We start from the raw sequence: 16,693 nt of genomic DNA, 5'->3' as shown, positions 1-16,693 counted from the left end.
ATAATCAGAAAATTTAACACATACATAAATTCTTTCCATAGGGGAAGGGAGGCTGTGGACGTGCACCCGTGGAAGGAAGATCAGTGAAACTAGAAATACGACTTCACTCTTTGTCCCGCCAGCATCCGGGCCTGTCCCTGTGAAGACGTGAGTGCACTGCAATACTCAGTGACATGTGTGGTGGTCAGTGTCCCCAGGTCACTTCCACTGGGACTCCTCCGCCTGATTAAACCCCAACCTCATCTACTGGCAATGTCTCTTGATATTCAATTCATATTTTTCTTTTGCTTAATTTTATCTCATTAGTCATAGCTGTGCTTCCTTGGATAATTCAACAATAATCTCCATTAAAAAACCTTTATAATCAATGGCATATCAAAACCAGCCATCAAGTATGGAAACCATCTCATTTGTCATTTTCCAGCTAAGTTAAATACACCTGGGCTACTGAGCGGTCCCTTCGCCATTTACTATCCAACGGAACAAACTTTTGTTGAAGGTCCACCACATGCCAGAAACTGAAGACACAAAGGAAAATAAGACAAAATCTCTGACCTTGATGATTTCACACATTATTGCCCAAAAGACAATGGGGGTGGGGGTGGGAGTCGGGGCAGAGCACGCACAGGTTTAATGTTGGAAAAACAAAAGCAAAACCAAACAAACCTCTTCACTCTCGATGTTTTTATTTTGTCTATGGCACAGAGTCAGAAACACGCTTTAAAAATAAAACTAAAATCCCTTCGTCATAATGAAAGCAACTATGACTTACTGAAACTGAAACCTGCCCTCTCTAAAAAGACTAAATGCCTCTCCATTTATCCTTTATTTGCTTTCATTTGGAACACAAGTTAAGTTTTCACCAAATTTCTGTCGTTGACACCAAGAACCCCAACCCCGGCGCTTTCATTTGAAAGTACTTTTCCTAAATGAAAGGACTTCACTTGGAAACAAACAGGTGCTACCGAGAGTGGTGGCCAAGAGCAAACCCTGTGTTCCTTCCACACAGAGCCCCAGCCAGGCCCACTGAGAGGACAGTGGAAGAAAAACAGACCGGGAACTGGGGAAAAGACAATGCCTTTGGAAGGGCCCAGAGGGTTCATCTAAAAGACACTCTGAAATCGCTTTTTGCCACATCCTTCTGAAGACCTCGTCTGACTTTGAGCATCCGTTTTCCCACTTGTAAATCAGAATAACAGTGCACATTTCACAGGCTTTTATAAGAATTAAATTTGGTACCACAGACAGAAAGATCAGTAAACGTGTCTGGCACATAGCATACGTTTGATAAATAGCAGCTTTGTTTTGCATGTATCTCCTAGGTTATTTCTTTTCAGAGGGAGTGGTTGATTAGAGGGGAGCATTTGGGGTATAAGACAAATTTATGGTGGTCACGGTGCATACATAAGGCAAGGTAGAAACAAGTCAGGGTTGAGAAAAGGGGACTGAGTTCAAGTCCAATTTATATCAAGCCACTGCAGTTATGTGGAACCCAGGTGTTTGATACATATTGGTCTACAATGTGTAAATGATTGATTTAGACCATTTGACAGAGAACTTAGAACTTGGGGCTAGCATGGCCATTTGTTTTTGTTGATATGGTCTTCAGGAGGCCAAGCTTCCAATATCTAAATAATTCTCATGGTGTCTGTGATGAAAGGAGATGGCATCTGTTTAGAGAACCACATGTAGCTGCCAGTCACTACACAGGGCATAGTTTTCACCGACGATGTCAAGGATTTCTGTTCAACAATGCCTTACGGAGAGCAAGGACTACGCAGCTAGTTCCTCCAGTTGATGAAACCACGGTACCATTAATAATCAATTCAACCTTCCATGGGGGTGCATTTGCTCTTTCATTCCTTCCGGCTGATGGTCTTACACATATGTTCCTGGAGGGTTACTGGGGCCTGACACTTGAACAAATTGATAAAACACTATCACTTTTCCTAGAAGAGTGCCAAACTGCATATTTAATTGATATAAATTTGAAAGAGCAATGTTGGTAAGTTTCAAGCTTCACAAGCTGTGAGTCTTTGTGAAAGAAAACAACACCAAAAACCCTTAAGAAATGTCATCTCTTCTGGAAATTTCCTCCAAACACTCTCAGGCAGAACTAGTTGGAGCTCTATGATAAGACACAATGTATACAGAACAAACTGCGGCCACGATGGCTCTAAGCTGGAATATGTCTTTCAGTGGGATGAGATGTGTTTGTAGAACTCGTGGTTACTGTGCAGCTAGGGGGCAGCCTTTGGGCCACATCCACCCTGCAAGTGGTTCTCTTCTCGGTGGACACGCCAAGCTGTTAGTGGCCTTCAACCGTAGGGATGAGAGTTCACAGAACAAGGAGGACAGTACTGGACAATGACAGCTGCAGAGTGCAGCTGTGCAGACAAGAGTGACTCCCTACAAAGAAAGCAGGCTTCAGGCATTCTGTGGAAAACCCATGGGGCACCACTTCATTCAGCATTAGGACACACAGAAGGTAGTGAGAAAAGGGTTAGCAGGAGCTATAAATACGGTTGCCACAGTTTTTGCTGCACTTCAACTGTGAAATCTGAGCAGTCAGAGAGACTGAGGATAGGCTGCAATCACTATTACAGCCTCGTTAAAGGAAACAGCCCTTCTGATTCCAATGGGTGTAGAATTGTTATTGCTGAGGTGCTCTCTGTGTCCCCACCTGTTGCTGGTGGAAGTGGGCTTCTTGTGATGTTACAAGAAAAGGAATTTTCTGAGACTCCCATGGGCAAAGGAGTGATATTTATTTATGTGGTTTCCAAGGTCTCATCTCCTTCCATCCCGCCAAGGAGAAAGTCCAGCTGCGTCTTCTGCAGAGCTAGGATTAAAGCCACTGCCCAGAGTCTCCCTTCCATATTGAAGCACAGTCCAGTTCAGCATCTGGGTAAGTTAGTTTGTGTTCCCAGCTGCAGTCCATCGTATGTGGGGTCCACATGGCCTTGGGCCATGTGGCTTCTAGGGACACAGGCAAGTGCAAGAAAGCAGGAATAAAGCCAGAGGAACAAGAGAGAGAATTCCTTTGCCTGGGGATTATGTATTCCCAACTTTTTGTGGGCTTGCATTGGCTCCACCTCTCTAGCCAATGATCTTTGTTTCCAGGTTAGACTAACAGGTAAGCACCTACCCTACGTCACCCCAACTTCACTGTGCATGTACCCATCTCCCTCTTTGTTTTATCCCTTCCCCCCAGGGATCTTCAGGGAATGGACCTGGGGAGTGTAACATTGCAGCTTCCTTGTGAAGCTGCCCAGATGACCATGCTGATAATTCCTGACTTTCCCTTTGCTCCTTCCTGTTATTAATAACTAGCTAATTACAATGGTACTAGAATCAAAAAAGAACACAGAACAGAAAAAGAAAAAAAGAGGAAAAAAAGGAGAGAAACAGAAAATAGCACTGAACTGAAAACCAGAGACAATATGTAGGATTTGTGAGTTTTGAAAATATGTGCATGAATTCACTTCTATAAAATACATACATTTACCAAATTGTTGGAGATTTGCTGGTGGGTGAGTAGTCTGGGGCCAACTTTGTTTCACTGAGATTTCATCCTGGCCATTATGCTTGAGATTTTTATTTCTACTTGAATTGAATATCCATTTCAATTACATTTCACATTTCAGAGGGTAGGACTTCCTGAATATCTTACATATGAATGAGTGGAATTCACAGACATATGCTCTTTTCCTGTCCCTGCTTCTGCTGTATCCAGTCCTAGACCTGATTAAAGGACTCTGCAGTTTTCGATGCAATGGTCAAATCGGCAATTTGATGTTTGGTGAATTGGTTTTGTTGCCAGACTAAAGTGCATCAAAGCCCAGTAAGACACGAACAGGAGGTTACAGCAAAGAAAGTAAGGGTTTATTTTTAGGAAGTGACCCACACCTGGAGACACAGTGACTCACACCTGGAGACAGAAGGGCTAATGCTCAAAGACTTAGCTCCCTGATGGCTTCCAGGGGGTGGGTTATACAGGGAAAAATTTTTAATCATGGTGACTAGGGAGTTAGGGTCATGGTCAGGGTCATGGTCTCTACTGATTGACTGGCCCTAGGTTAGGAGGCAGTTGATCATTGCATCTGGTCCTGATGTCAACAATGGCATTGCTTCGCTGGTTCCGCAGTTTTTCTGGGCCTGGAGCTGACACACAACTGAGGCCTAGACATTATCTCTAGCTTGACCAAAGCTCTGTCTCTGTGGTCAACAGACCCAGGCTTTGTTCCTAAGATTATTTGATGCTGATCAGAACCTCATTGTCCTGGGGGCCTAATGATGAAGAAGTGGACATGCAAGGGGAAGGAAGCAGGTGAGTCAGGGTGCTGGGTGAAGCCAGTTTGAATCAAAGGAAAGAAAGGAGAAAAGTTCATATTAAAGAAATGAAGTTTCTATGCGGTTACACTTTTCAGTTCACTTCCCTAACAACTGTACAAGCTCTAATCCCCATAATAAATCCTTCAGTCCATTGCACTTATTGTTTTCCTTAAAAAATGGGAAAGCATTCCAGAGTTGTGTGCAGGAGAGGGCATGAATTGGATAATCAGGCAGCCCTGTGGAGAACGGTCAGAAGACTGCTCAGTGGGTGTTGCTAGAATGTGGAAGAAATCAGGTGGTGCTTTGGTCTGAGATGACATCAGTGCAGACAGTGAGGAAGCAGAAGCAGTAAGAGGTACAGCAGATGGGAGTTTCTAACTGGACTCGCTGGTGTTATAAAAGTTCTCCCAAATAAATGGACTCCCATGAGAAAAGTGCCGGCTGGTGCAAATCTGTGGGCACTTCTATTTTTTCACATCTTTTGGGCTACATCACACAGAGTGGTGGCACTCTACGAACACTGAGCTTAAAGCTGACATTTGATTTGTAATCAAAACATTTTAAAAACTACCCAGTATTTTTTAAAGCTTGTTTGAATATGCGATGTGCAGGTTCAAACCTGTGACATGTTTCCTCTCAAACAGCGTTGGCCCGGTGGCTGAACAGCAGTGACACAATGGTTTCCTCCTTGCATCCATCACCACACGTCCATTTGCCCAGGTATTTATGATAAAGGGCTCCACTGCATGGAGATCTATAACTTTTCATAGTAAACATTGTCAAAAAAATAAATAATCGTGCCCAAATAAAGAGAAAGAAACCCAACCATTTCAGCACACAGAGCAATAATGGAACTCAGCAAGTTCTTCAAGCTGAGACACAAACAACACAAAGCCACTGAGGGACACAAATGAGCAGCTTGTGTCTGGTCTTCAGAGGAAAGGGGTGGGTTTCTTCCCAAGCTTTTTCCCCCCTCCTATTTGACTAAGGAAACAGGAGAGAAAACCTAGGCACATTTCCAAATTCCAGACAACAAATATGACGACAGTGGCAGAGATGTACCCAGGAAGTGACGCTCCTGGAAAAAGGTATTCCCAGGACCCCTGTCCTGCACTCCTTGATGCGAACGGTCAGTGGTGATTATTAAAGTCAGAAATCACATCAGGCAGCTCCACAGAAGGCGTCCGTCTTGTGGCTTCATTGACTCTTTAGTCAAAAGCTTGCCAACTGGCCAGCCCTCTGAGCCACACACACCTTGACTTTGGTAAACAGTGCTACAGTCACGTGCCGAAGTAACAACGTTTCAGGCAACCAAGGACACGTTCCACGGTGGTCCCACAAGATTGCAATGAAGCTGATGGCTCCCATCACCCAGCACAGGTGCCCTAACGTGACACGCAGCACGTTACTCGCCTGTTCGTGTGATGCTGGTGTAAACGGGCCTGCTGCACTGCCAGTCGTGTAAAAGCACGTAACCCTTTATAATGATAATAAATGACTATGCTTCTGGTTTATATTTGCCTCACTATACTTTTACCCATTAGTTTAGAGTCTGCTATTTCTGCTTTCCAGAAACGTTTGCTGGGACACATGCGGGGTCATGCCGGCAGCCGCCTCCTGCGTCTGGTGTTTACCGGGTTTCTCGGCTGCATCATTTTCTCCCGCGCTTGATTCTGTTTCCTAACGGTTTGTGCAGCAACGCGCTGCACGGGCCTGTAGCCCAGGGGCGGTGGGCTCGACCCCGCAGCCTGGGGCGGCAGGCTAAGCACCTAGGGCTCTGCAAGCGCTCCCGAGGACGTCCCGCGACAGTCACCTAAGGACGCGTTCTCAGGTTGTATCTCTGTCATTAAGTGGCGCGTAAGTGTACCGGCTACTGGACTTTGTTGTCTGTTTCATCGACAAACTGAAAATATGTTCTCCTTAATAAGAGAAATGGTGGGGGGGGGGGGGGACAGAGAGTGGGGGGATGAAGGGGAGGGAGGAAAACCCCACTATTTCTACTCAGGCCGAAAGGCAGCATCATTCACTGCGTAGCACGGTGTCGCCCGAGAGCTGGGCGAAGTGCAATATTTCCAGGACACTGCAGAGCTGAACTGACCTTTATGTTTTCCTTCCTTTGGAAAGCTGATCTAGCTCACCTCAGCCTTTCTCATTCTCAGAAGGCTCCACACTCAGTTCTGTGAGAGCATTTGATGTAAATTTCTTGAGTTTGCTACTCACGCACGATCCTAGGAGGGAAGCATCATCCAAGTTACTCGATACAACAGTTACGACTTCTTTCTCTCCATAAAGAACTCATCACGTTGAAGTTAGTTCTCAGCTTTTTATAGAAGGAATTTTCTCTTCCATGGACTCCTAGCAATGGTTTTGTCTCCTATTTTGAGCACACTGCACAGTTGGTCCTTCACTGTATTTAGGCATTAAAGTGCTTAAAATTTGTGTTACTTTTAATTCCTGGCAAATCACAAATTAATGTTTTAAACATAAAATATCTGTATTCCTCGCGCAATTTCATTTGAAAGGCTATTCTTAATGTGACTTTGTGTAGTTGAAAGAATAGTAGATTCAGAGTCAAGGGTTCTTGGCTCTTCCACTAAATAGCTGTGTGACTTTGGGCAAGTTACTTAACCATTCTGAGTCTCTTTTGTGAACTGAAAGGATTAGACCAGATGACCTCCAAGCTTCTGTGATATCCTTTGACTTGAAAGGAATAGTATTGACTTTCTATAGATCATTTACTATCAGTGAAGGCTGTACTTTAAGTAGTTTTTAACATGTATATTTTACAGACATGTGCATACATACATATCTATATAATGGGAGAGAAGAGTTAATCTCATTCATTAACTATCAGTCTCATTCAATAATTATCATTGAAGGCTGCACCTTAAGAATTTTTTTAATGTATATTTTATATGCATGTGGATGCATACATACATCTACATGGAGACACACACACACACACACACACACACACACACACATAGATTATATGAATGAACTTAAGTTTTAGATCCTTTTACGTTTATAAGGAAAATTATAAGAGGGATAGGTAACTCTGAGCTTGGAGTCCTGGCTCCAAAGTTTCCTAGCTGTGTGACTGTAGAAAATTTAAAAGCTTATGATGAATTAGTTTCCATACTTGAAACTAGAATAATATCTACTGCATAACATTCGGAATGTAAAACTAGTTAGAGTACATGTAAAAGCACTACCTAAATTATAAATGTTCAGAATTACTATACTCCAAACTTTTTGTTTGTTTATTTTATTGACTTCAGAGAGAGGAAGGGAGAGGGAGAGAGACAGAAACATCAATGGTGAGAGAGACATTGATCGGCTGCCCCCGCACGCCCCCCACTGGGGACCAAGCCCGAAACCTGGGCATGTGCCCTGACCAGCAATGAAACCGTGACCTCCTGGTTCATGGCTCAACATTCAACCACTGAGCCACCCTGGCCGGGCACTATCCTCCAGCCTTTGAATTTTTTCCCCATCATTCACTGAGCATCCTTAGGCAAATGAACCTAAAGTTGTGCCTTAAAAAAACTACCAATAAGGTGGTGAAGTTTATGAATCAAACTGAAGCTCTAAGTTTGCTTACAAATGAATTCCTTCACTCGAGGCCTGTGATTGTTGAAAGCAGATTGACTACTGCGATTGACATCAGAACTCTTTAGGCTTTTGGACGAAACCCACTGAAGTGATTAAAACTATTGGAGGTCCTCATTATCCACGGATAACTGAGGCTGGAAATGCCTTTCAAATGAATGCGCTTAATACAGTGTGCTAGCTGGCCTCCAGGGATGGCTTTCGGTGAGCCCCACCTTCCAGTGTTCAAATCCTCGGGCAGCCCCTTCCACGCCGAACTGAGCTGGTCTGCGACCCGCTTTAACCAACAGAATGTGGCAGAAGAGGGGCTCTGTGTCAGTTTGGGACCCAAATCTTTGAAAGTAGCTTTTGCTTTTGTGCTTTGGGAAACCTGGAGCCGCAATGTAGGGAGTCTAGCTACCCTCCCACGTGGAAAAGGAGAGACCCTGAGATGATGTAGAGAGAGACCCCCAGTCACCCCAGGGTCCCCACTGAGCTCAGCCTGTGGCCGGCCCTGAGAGGGTATCAGGAGAGTGAGTTATCTCGAACTTTCTAACCCAGCCAAAACTTCACATGGCTTCAGGCTCAGCTGCAGGCATCCCAGCAGAGTCTGGCCCACCCACAGAATTACGGGAGATAATAAAAAAGTTACTGTTTGCAACTAGTGTTTGGGGGACGGTTTGTTACACAGTTAGAGATAACCAAAATATATGGAGGCAAAGGTTGAATAATCAGCCACATTTAAAGGACTTAAGATTTTAAATGAGAAAAAAAAAGATAAGATAAAAATAAGTCATAATTATAAATGGTCCTGATTGTGAGGACAAATAATTAATTGAATGTTGGGTTTTTGGGGGCGGAAATTATATGGTATGACATTCTTTATTTGACTTTTACACCTCACTGATGAAGGTTATTGAGAAAATACTTCTGAAGCCTTTATTGTTTTTTTCCAAGGACATCTATTAACCAGTTGTTATGCAACTTATTCTCTTTGGAAGCACATATCCTGGTATTTTCCATGCCAATCTCTCTGCCCTCTTGTCACACCCTCACTGGGCTTTCTATGTGGTTCAGCATTTCTCAGATATCACTTCCACCAACTTTATGGCAAACTGCAGCTTTTTAAAAGAGTTTTCAATTTTACTCCCCAATCTATTTGCATCCTATTATTTGATATTTAGGAATATATATGGCAGTCAGCCAGAGCTGAAGAAAAAGGTGCTGAGATGTTAAGCAGGAACAGAAATTAGTATTAAGGAAACACGGATGTTTGAGTGGGAATTCACTTTTGAGTGGTCAGTTTATTAGTGCATAGATTTGGTTTATCTAGGTAACCTGTTATCCGGGGCTGGAGGCACTCATATTGACGATATCATATAATGAGACTGATATATCACAGCACATGCCACATTGTACCTAATTGATCTGTTAAGGAACTTGTCTCTCTTTGACTCTGTGTGTGTGTGTGTGTGTTGGAGGGGAATGGGGGTCTATCTCCGATACTTATATAGTATCTAGTATGTGGTTTGCATCTGTGAAACTGAACTAAACTGAGTAGAGAGGAGGAATAGTTGACCCTTGAACAATGTGGGGGTTAGGGGTGCAGACTGCTGCAGAGTTGAAAATCCACATATAACTTTTGATTTCCCCAAAAACTTAACTACAGTTGTCCCTGGGTATCAGAGGGGGATCGGTTCCATGACCCCCACAGATACCAAAATTCCCGATGCTCAAGCCCCTCATATAAAATGATGCAGAACAAACTATACAGTCGGCCCTCAGCATCCTCAGATTCAGCCGACCAGGAATAACAACAGTATTTTGGATCCACAGTTGGGAACCCAAGGATGCAAAACTGCGGATAGGGAGGGTCAACTGTGTATTTATTGAAAACAAATTCGAGCATAAGTAGATCCACACATTTCAAACCTGTGCTGTTCAAGGGTCCACTATAATTAGTTTATGCCTTAATTAAGAATGAGTGAAAGAGCCAAAAGTTTTGTTCTAAAAGGAGTAAAATTTACTATAAATCTGAAATTCCAATAAGATTAAAATTTTCCTTTTCTTTTTTGTTGTTGAAGTTTGCAAGTGGAACGAGCACATAATATGTAGAACCAGACTCTAAATCCCATTGGATTAAAATATCCTACAAATAATTACTTTTTCTTTTATATACAAACAAATGTCACAATCTATTTGAAATTACATGTTCTTAGTGATAATGAAGAGAGCAGTGGCTACATACATAAAATGCTCATGCCTACAGACTAACCCTGAAGCATGATGTATTTTTTAAAAGTAATTTCCAGAGGATATAACATAATGGAATACTGTTCAAATATCAAATAACTAAGATATTTTTTTGGAATGACTGCTGCAAAATAAACCCCAAACATGGGGGAGAGGGACACTTGATTTCAGTTTTGTGTAACAGTTGCTAAGCAGTAAAACATTTAAAATGTATAACACATTTAAGGTTACACTTGCAACACAGAAAACATCAACTAACCATTTGGAATTTTTCATGAATACAAATCTAGCTTCACACTTCAGAATAAAAACTGTCCATTTAAATGGCAACTTAGTCCTAAAAGTTAACAGACTCGGTCACACTGTGGGTATCCAACAGAAAGCATCACTTGGGAAACACTTAAAACTAATATAATAGTGTCAATTATACTTTAAAAAAATCCATCTGGTCGGCTGATTGGTTTGTGAAAGACAGGCAAGACCAGAGAGTATGGTGAGCTGATGGTCCTCCTACACACAACGCTGGCAAAATTGCAAATTTGCCCCAACTTTTCTGAAAAGCAGTTTAACAATATACATCTGAAGCCCTGAAATGTTACTTTGCCACTGGGAATCTATCTTAAGGAAACATTTAGACACATGTAAAAATTACTTATCCACAAAGATTTCATTATGGCATTATTTAGAATAAAGACCAAAATACATAATATGGGACTGTTTATGTAGATGATGGAACATTATGCAAACATTCAAGTTATATTTTCAAAGACTATTTAATGATGGAGGAAAGTGCCCTTATTATAATATGTGAAAATTCAAAATGCAAAACTCTTTAAAGCAGTATAAGTTTATTGAGAGTATATGCATCTACATATATGTAGAGCTTAAGTAGAAATACTAAAATGTTACTTGTATCTTTGGGTGGTAGAAGGAGCAAAGACAGATACTTTTTTTCTTCATTACTATTTAATGTATTTTCCAGTTTTTTATGTTTATTTCATCTATAATTAGTAAAAGGGAATAAAATGAGAAGAGATCAATGTTACCAGTGTAAACCTATCTGATGCTTACAGGAATGTCACATGTAAAATAATAGAATATAGGTTTTGAACCCTCCAACTAAAACACACAGGCAGGCAAGAGCCGAGAGCCATTTCAAATTCTTCTTTATCACGGAATTGCTCATTTGCCAGTCATGCCCAAGATTTCACATTGTTCATGTACAAGTATTTCTGACCATATTGTGTGCCTTTGCAGCACTGTGGTTCACTTTTATGAAATTCAAGCTGTTTGACCGAGTCCTTCACGGACTGATCTAGACTCTAGTGGAAACCCTGGGGCCCAGTGAGAATTCTGGCAAAGGCTGAGCAGCCTGAGTAATTCTTATCACAGTCAAGCCACACAAGCATCAAGATCCCCTGGTTGAACACAGTTCCCTGTGGGGTAGGCCTGCAGATGGGGATTGACAAGAAGTTGTTTCATAGGAGTGTGTCAAGAAATTACAAAGTACGGGTCATCATTTGTTTATAAGTGGAAAAAGAGGGATCGAACAAAATAAATTTTAAGTAAAGATAAACCATATGAGGACAAACCATAAAAAGAATTTTTTTTAAGGAGGGTTAACAGTCTTGGGCAGGTTAGCAGAAAAACAGTAAGAAAGATGAAATAAAAACAGTTATCATATAGTCAATAAATTTTTATTGGGCATCTCTTAAGTGTAAGACCCAGTACTAGGCAGGTAGAGCCTATGGGAGATGAACAGATAAATAAGAGCCAGGCTGCACCCTCATTTCGAGGGTGGGAACCAATAATAAAGCCTTTTATTCACTTACTAAGCTGCCATTTCCTGAGCTCCTGTATCGAGTGCTACGAAAGCACTTCATATTTCTTACCTCGAATTCTCACTAAGACGCTGCTGGGTTGATATTATATGAGGAAATTGAGGCCAAGAAAAGTGAAGAAACTTGTCTAGAGCTGGAAAGCTGCAGTTTGAACCTGGGTCTGCTCAGAGAATGCCAAATATTAGCTATGATTAGCACCTCAGAGAGAGTTCTGTCGGGATCAATCAGACCAGTTTAGCCCATGATTACGATGGAAAACGCGTTGGATCATTACTTCGTGCCAAGCCCAGCGCGTGGCAATGTGCACGAGTCGCCCTATTTATCCTCAGACAGAACTTAGATGTCTGCCATCTCTACTTTTTCTCTAACACTACTTCATCCAACTGACCATCTAAAAAAATAACCCAAACTTCATCGAAGACTCCTGTCTCACTCACAAGTACTTGATTTCTACACGGCCCACATCCCACCACTTCCACAGCTCTTTAATTCCCCTTCCCCTTCTCACCCTCACAGCCACTACCTTAGTGGGAACCATCATCTCTCAGGGATCCCAGTAAGAGCTTCTAAGCTTGCCCCCTGCCTTCCTGACCTGCCCCCACCACGCCTACGGAGGGCCCTTTCTACACAGACCTGGAGGTGTCACTTCTGTGGTCCTGCCAACACTGAGAAGTAAACCCGAACCTGGAGCGGGGTGGTGCCCCCTGGGCCCCTTCTGGGCTCTGGCGGGTTGAACTGCGTGTCCTGCTCTGGACTCGACACGTCTGCACCAGTCTCATGTCTTTGAATGTGTTTCTGCCTCTTCTTTCCTGAGCTTTACAAGCCAAGCCGCTCCCACCCTGCCTCTCCTGCCCTTCCCTCTCCTGGCTGACTTCGCCTGGACCTTTGGAGTAGGCCTGTGGCTCCATTTCTAATCAGAATCTTTTCCTGATGTTCTTCCTTACTGTTCCAGCAACCTGGGCAAGATGCTGGCTCTAGGATCTCCCCTAGCACTCCAAGTTTAACCTTGAAACTCACCTCTTATGCTAACGTCTCTCTCCACCAGATATTAAGGTCCCTGAGGGCAGAGCGGTGTCTCCTCCCTCAGTGCTCAGCCCCCGCAGTGCCTGGCACTGCATAGTCAGGACTTAATTACCACTTATATGCTTGCTTGTTTTAAGCCAGCCTACTCCACAAAAGGGTTTGAGGTAAGTCCCACAAAAGACACATATGGTGAAGAAAACAAATATTCAAGCAGGAGCAAGGAAATTATAAATGGAAGTAGAATCAGGACCAGAAAAGAAGAAGAGGTTAGCAGTTGTTAGCAAAAGGCTAAAAATTGTCCTGGAATATTTAGCCAATATATTTCTGGTAATAGATAATTCTGAAATCATGGCACACCCCTTTTACGGCATATCACATAATTTCCCAAAGTCAGAACAGCTGAAAATTATTAAAGACCATGGACTATGTTTTCTCAAAAGTTTTGGGCTCTGGATTTTGAAGCCATGTTTGTTTTTACAATTTTACTGTGTCCTTTGCACTCCAAGCTCTCAGATGACAGTGAACATCCCATTTTAGGTTATTTTTCTGCACCCAGCATGATACCACATAGGAATGCCTATGATTTTTAATTTCTTTACTTTCCCTTAAGTAAGAGCAAGGCTCCTGAGCAGCCTGGCCGGGCGTGGCTCAGCGGTTGAGCATCGACCTAGGATCCAGGTGATCAGGGTTTGATTCCCGGTCAGGGCACATGCCCGGTTGTGGGCTTGATCAATGACCTTCTCATCATTGATGTTTCTATCTCTCTCTCTCCCTCTCTTTTCCTCTCTCTGAAATCAATAAAGATATTTTTTTTTTAAAAAAATCCTGAGCACATAAAAACAGTAGCATGTGACTGTCTTCAAGGACATTTCCTATCTGAATTGGTAGAAGCCAATTATAAATCAGAAAAGTAAAAACAGGAAAATTACTGCAGGTGATTCGTGTTAGGAGTCACTCTCGATAGGAGTAACTCTGCATAATGGCTCTTAGGTTAACTTTTTTAAATGCAGAGGCCATCCACACGAATATCTTTCTAAGGCAGTTTAGTTTTTAAGTCATGTCCTTGAGTCACAGAGAGCATGTCAGTCGCATGGATAACTATATATCTAAAAAGTGTTCCCCACAAAATCATCTCAGGTTCCTTATTTTGAAGACCACACGGTGGACTGTTTGGGGAGCCTTGACTCTTGCTATCCTGCTTAACCAATTCAAGTGAAAAGAGTCAGTGCTGCGTACGTGCTTTTGAGTTGTCAGGCCTGCCCTTTGTGGTGTAAAAAATGGTGGTCACACAGGAAAAAAGGCTGAGAGTCACTGCAAGGAGACCTCTTCCAGCCTGGTTCTAGCCCTTCTTGTCTTGTTCTAGTGACTTCCAAGTATGGCCATTGCCTATCTGGACTCCTGAGTGAGAAATGTCACCCCTGCTTGATGAAAAGGGGACTCACATGTCAACTAACTCTTGTTCTGATAACCATTTTAATTCCATTCCACACACGGAGAAATAGGTACCTACTCTGAGCTATGTTTGCAAATGGCAAGGAAGCACATTTTCAATGGGTGTCTGTTCAACCCAGGAACCATTTTCCTCCTACCACCCTTCAGTTCCAACTGAAGAAATGTACTTCCAGCCAAAAGCAATATGACATTTTCATGAGCATCGCGGCCTCTTCATAGGCTTGTGACCAGCTAATGGTCTTCTCCTTGAAAAGCTGCTTTGATTATAGGTTTGAGCGGATAGCCTTCAGATTTCATACATTTCAATTCAGTGTGGCGAATGTTTGCTGAGAATCTATTATGTCCGAAGGAAGATACTACGGAAAACAAAGGTGAAAAAGAAAGTCTTGCCATTGGAAACAGAACAACCCCCAGCACTGTGCTTGGCAGGTGGTGAGCCTTCGACATAGGATTGATATTTTTATATGTTAGTGGGGCATCTGTGATATAAAGCGGAGTGCAGTAAATATTAGAAAGACATATAAAGCAAGTACTCTGGGGAATTGCACCTGGACAACGTTCACCAGTACTAGAGGGCTGCACCGATGTTGGGAAGGCTTCCTGGAGGAGATGGTGTTTAGGTGTGGCCGCAGAAAATTAACAGGATTTTTACAAGGAAGCATTCTGGTGGCATGAACAATGAAGGACATGTTTCATATTTTGTAAGCCATCTGTAGAGGCTCCTACGCAGATTGTACTATATGTCTACAGTGGAAAACACTGCTGCAGGGGCTGGCCCCGGAGGATGAGATCTCTATCAGGATAATAGTAGTTAAATGAGCAGTATGAGTATACAGGCTGGATGCTGGAGACAGGAGGCCAGGAGATGGCTGAGGAAACTAACGTGCTTTGCACTGTTCTTCAGGAATTTTAAGAGTAGGACAGCATTTCAGCGAAAGGAAGCCCGAAAGAGCACTCTCTTTTTTCTCTCCTCGAGCTTACAAAAGTTTAAGAATGATAGGTCTGTAAAGTACTTTTCATAACCATAGTTTGAATATAACCAAAAAGCCTTAAAAGTTGACTAAAATCATCATGACTCAAATACTTATTGATCTCTTAAATGTGTTATTTATTGGTGGAAAAAATTAAGCAAAAGTATTTACAATTAGGAAAGTTCATAGTAACTGAACTCTGAACTCTCAAAACCACCGTGATGACCACTATTAATATGACATTGTATGAATGTGTCTTCATAAAACTCTAACTGGATTGAAGCCCCAGCTTCCTATATTGCTGGTTTCATTACCTTCAAGAGATTATGGAATTTAAAAGTATTATCTACAACAAGAATGCTATGTGTTTCTCTGAAGAGCTTAAGGCATTCTACACACTTTAATTAAATCTCATAATGTCCCTGTGAAGTAAGCAAGGGATCAGCAGAAGGTGAGTCACCAAAAAGTATTCAAGTAGAAGACTGGACCATCGGACATAGGATGAAATCCACTTTTATTATTATTGTTCCCATTTCACCAATGAGGAAGTGGTGTTATTATTCAGACAAGGATGATGGCTAGCTTCCATTTTCACCGACGGCAGGATGCACTGCTGTAAGCTATGTAAGCATTCCTTGGGAGACCTTAAAAATAGTACAAAATTCATAATCTCTGAGGTTTCTCCATTGAGAGTCAACCAACACTTATTAATGAACACCTGAAATGTGCAACAAAGAAAATATACATCTCCCTTTTCTTGAAAAAGAACACAGAACAAGAACCCCAATTATCATGCGTAATCTCTTTTTGATCGCAATCTCTCAGGGCACAGCTAACCTCTCTCCACAGCTTTCTTCTCTATATCCCCATGCTTCTCTCAGCTCAAGAGCATGAGTAGGCACCCGTCTTAAGGAGGTCATATTGGGAGTAGAGTTGATTATGTTGAAGACACAGTACAGGTAATGTTGGGGGCAGAGATGTTGATCATGTTCTGTTGACCGTGATTTTTAGCTATAGTTATAAAAAAATATTCCATGTTCTGTTAACTGTGATTGTTCTGTTCTAATTAGAAAAAGCACTTTCTAACCTGGCTGGGAGTTGTACGCCATGGGACATTTGGAATGTGAGCCATTCTCCTTAACTGCCTATCATCATGGAAAGATTGACAACCTTGTTCCAGAAACAAAGGGGTCCCAGAGGATCCCCACCCTTTTGCAATGCCCCAGTCTG

The sequence above is a fragment of the Miniopterus natalensis genome, chromosome 1 (assembly GCF_054644295.1).
Source record: "Miniopterus natalensis isolate mMinNat1 chromosome 1, mMinNat1.hap1, whole genome shotgun sequence".
NCBI lineage: Eukaryota > Metazoa > Chordata > Mammalia > Chiroptera > Miniopteridae > Miniopterus > Miniopterus natalensis.
Note: the sequence above shows the minus strand (reverse complement) of the source record.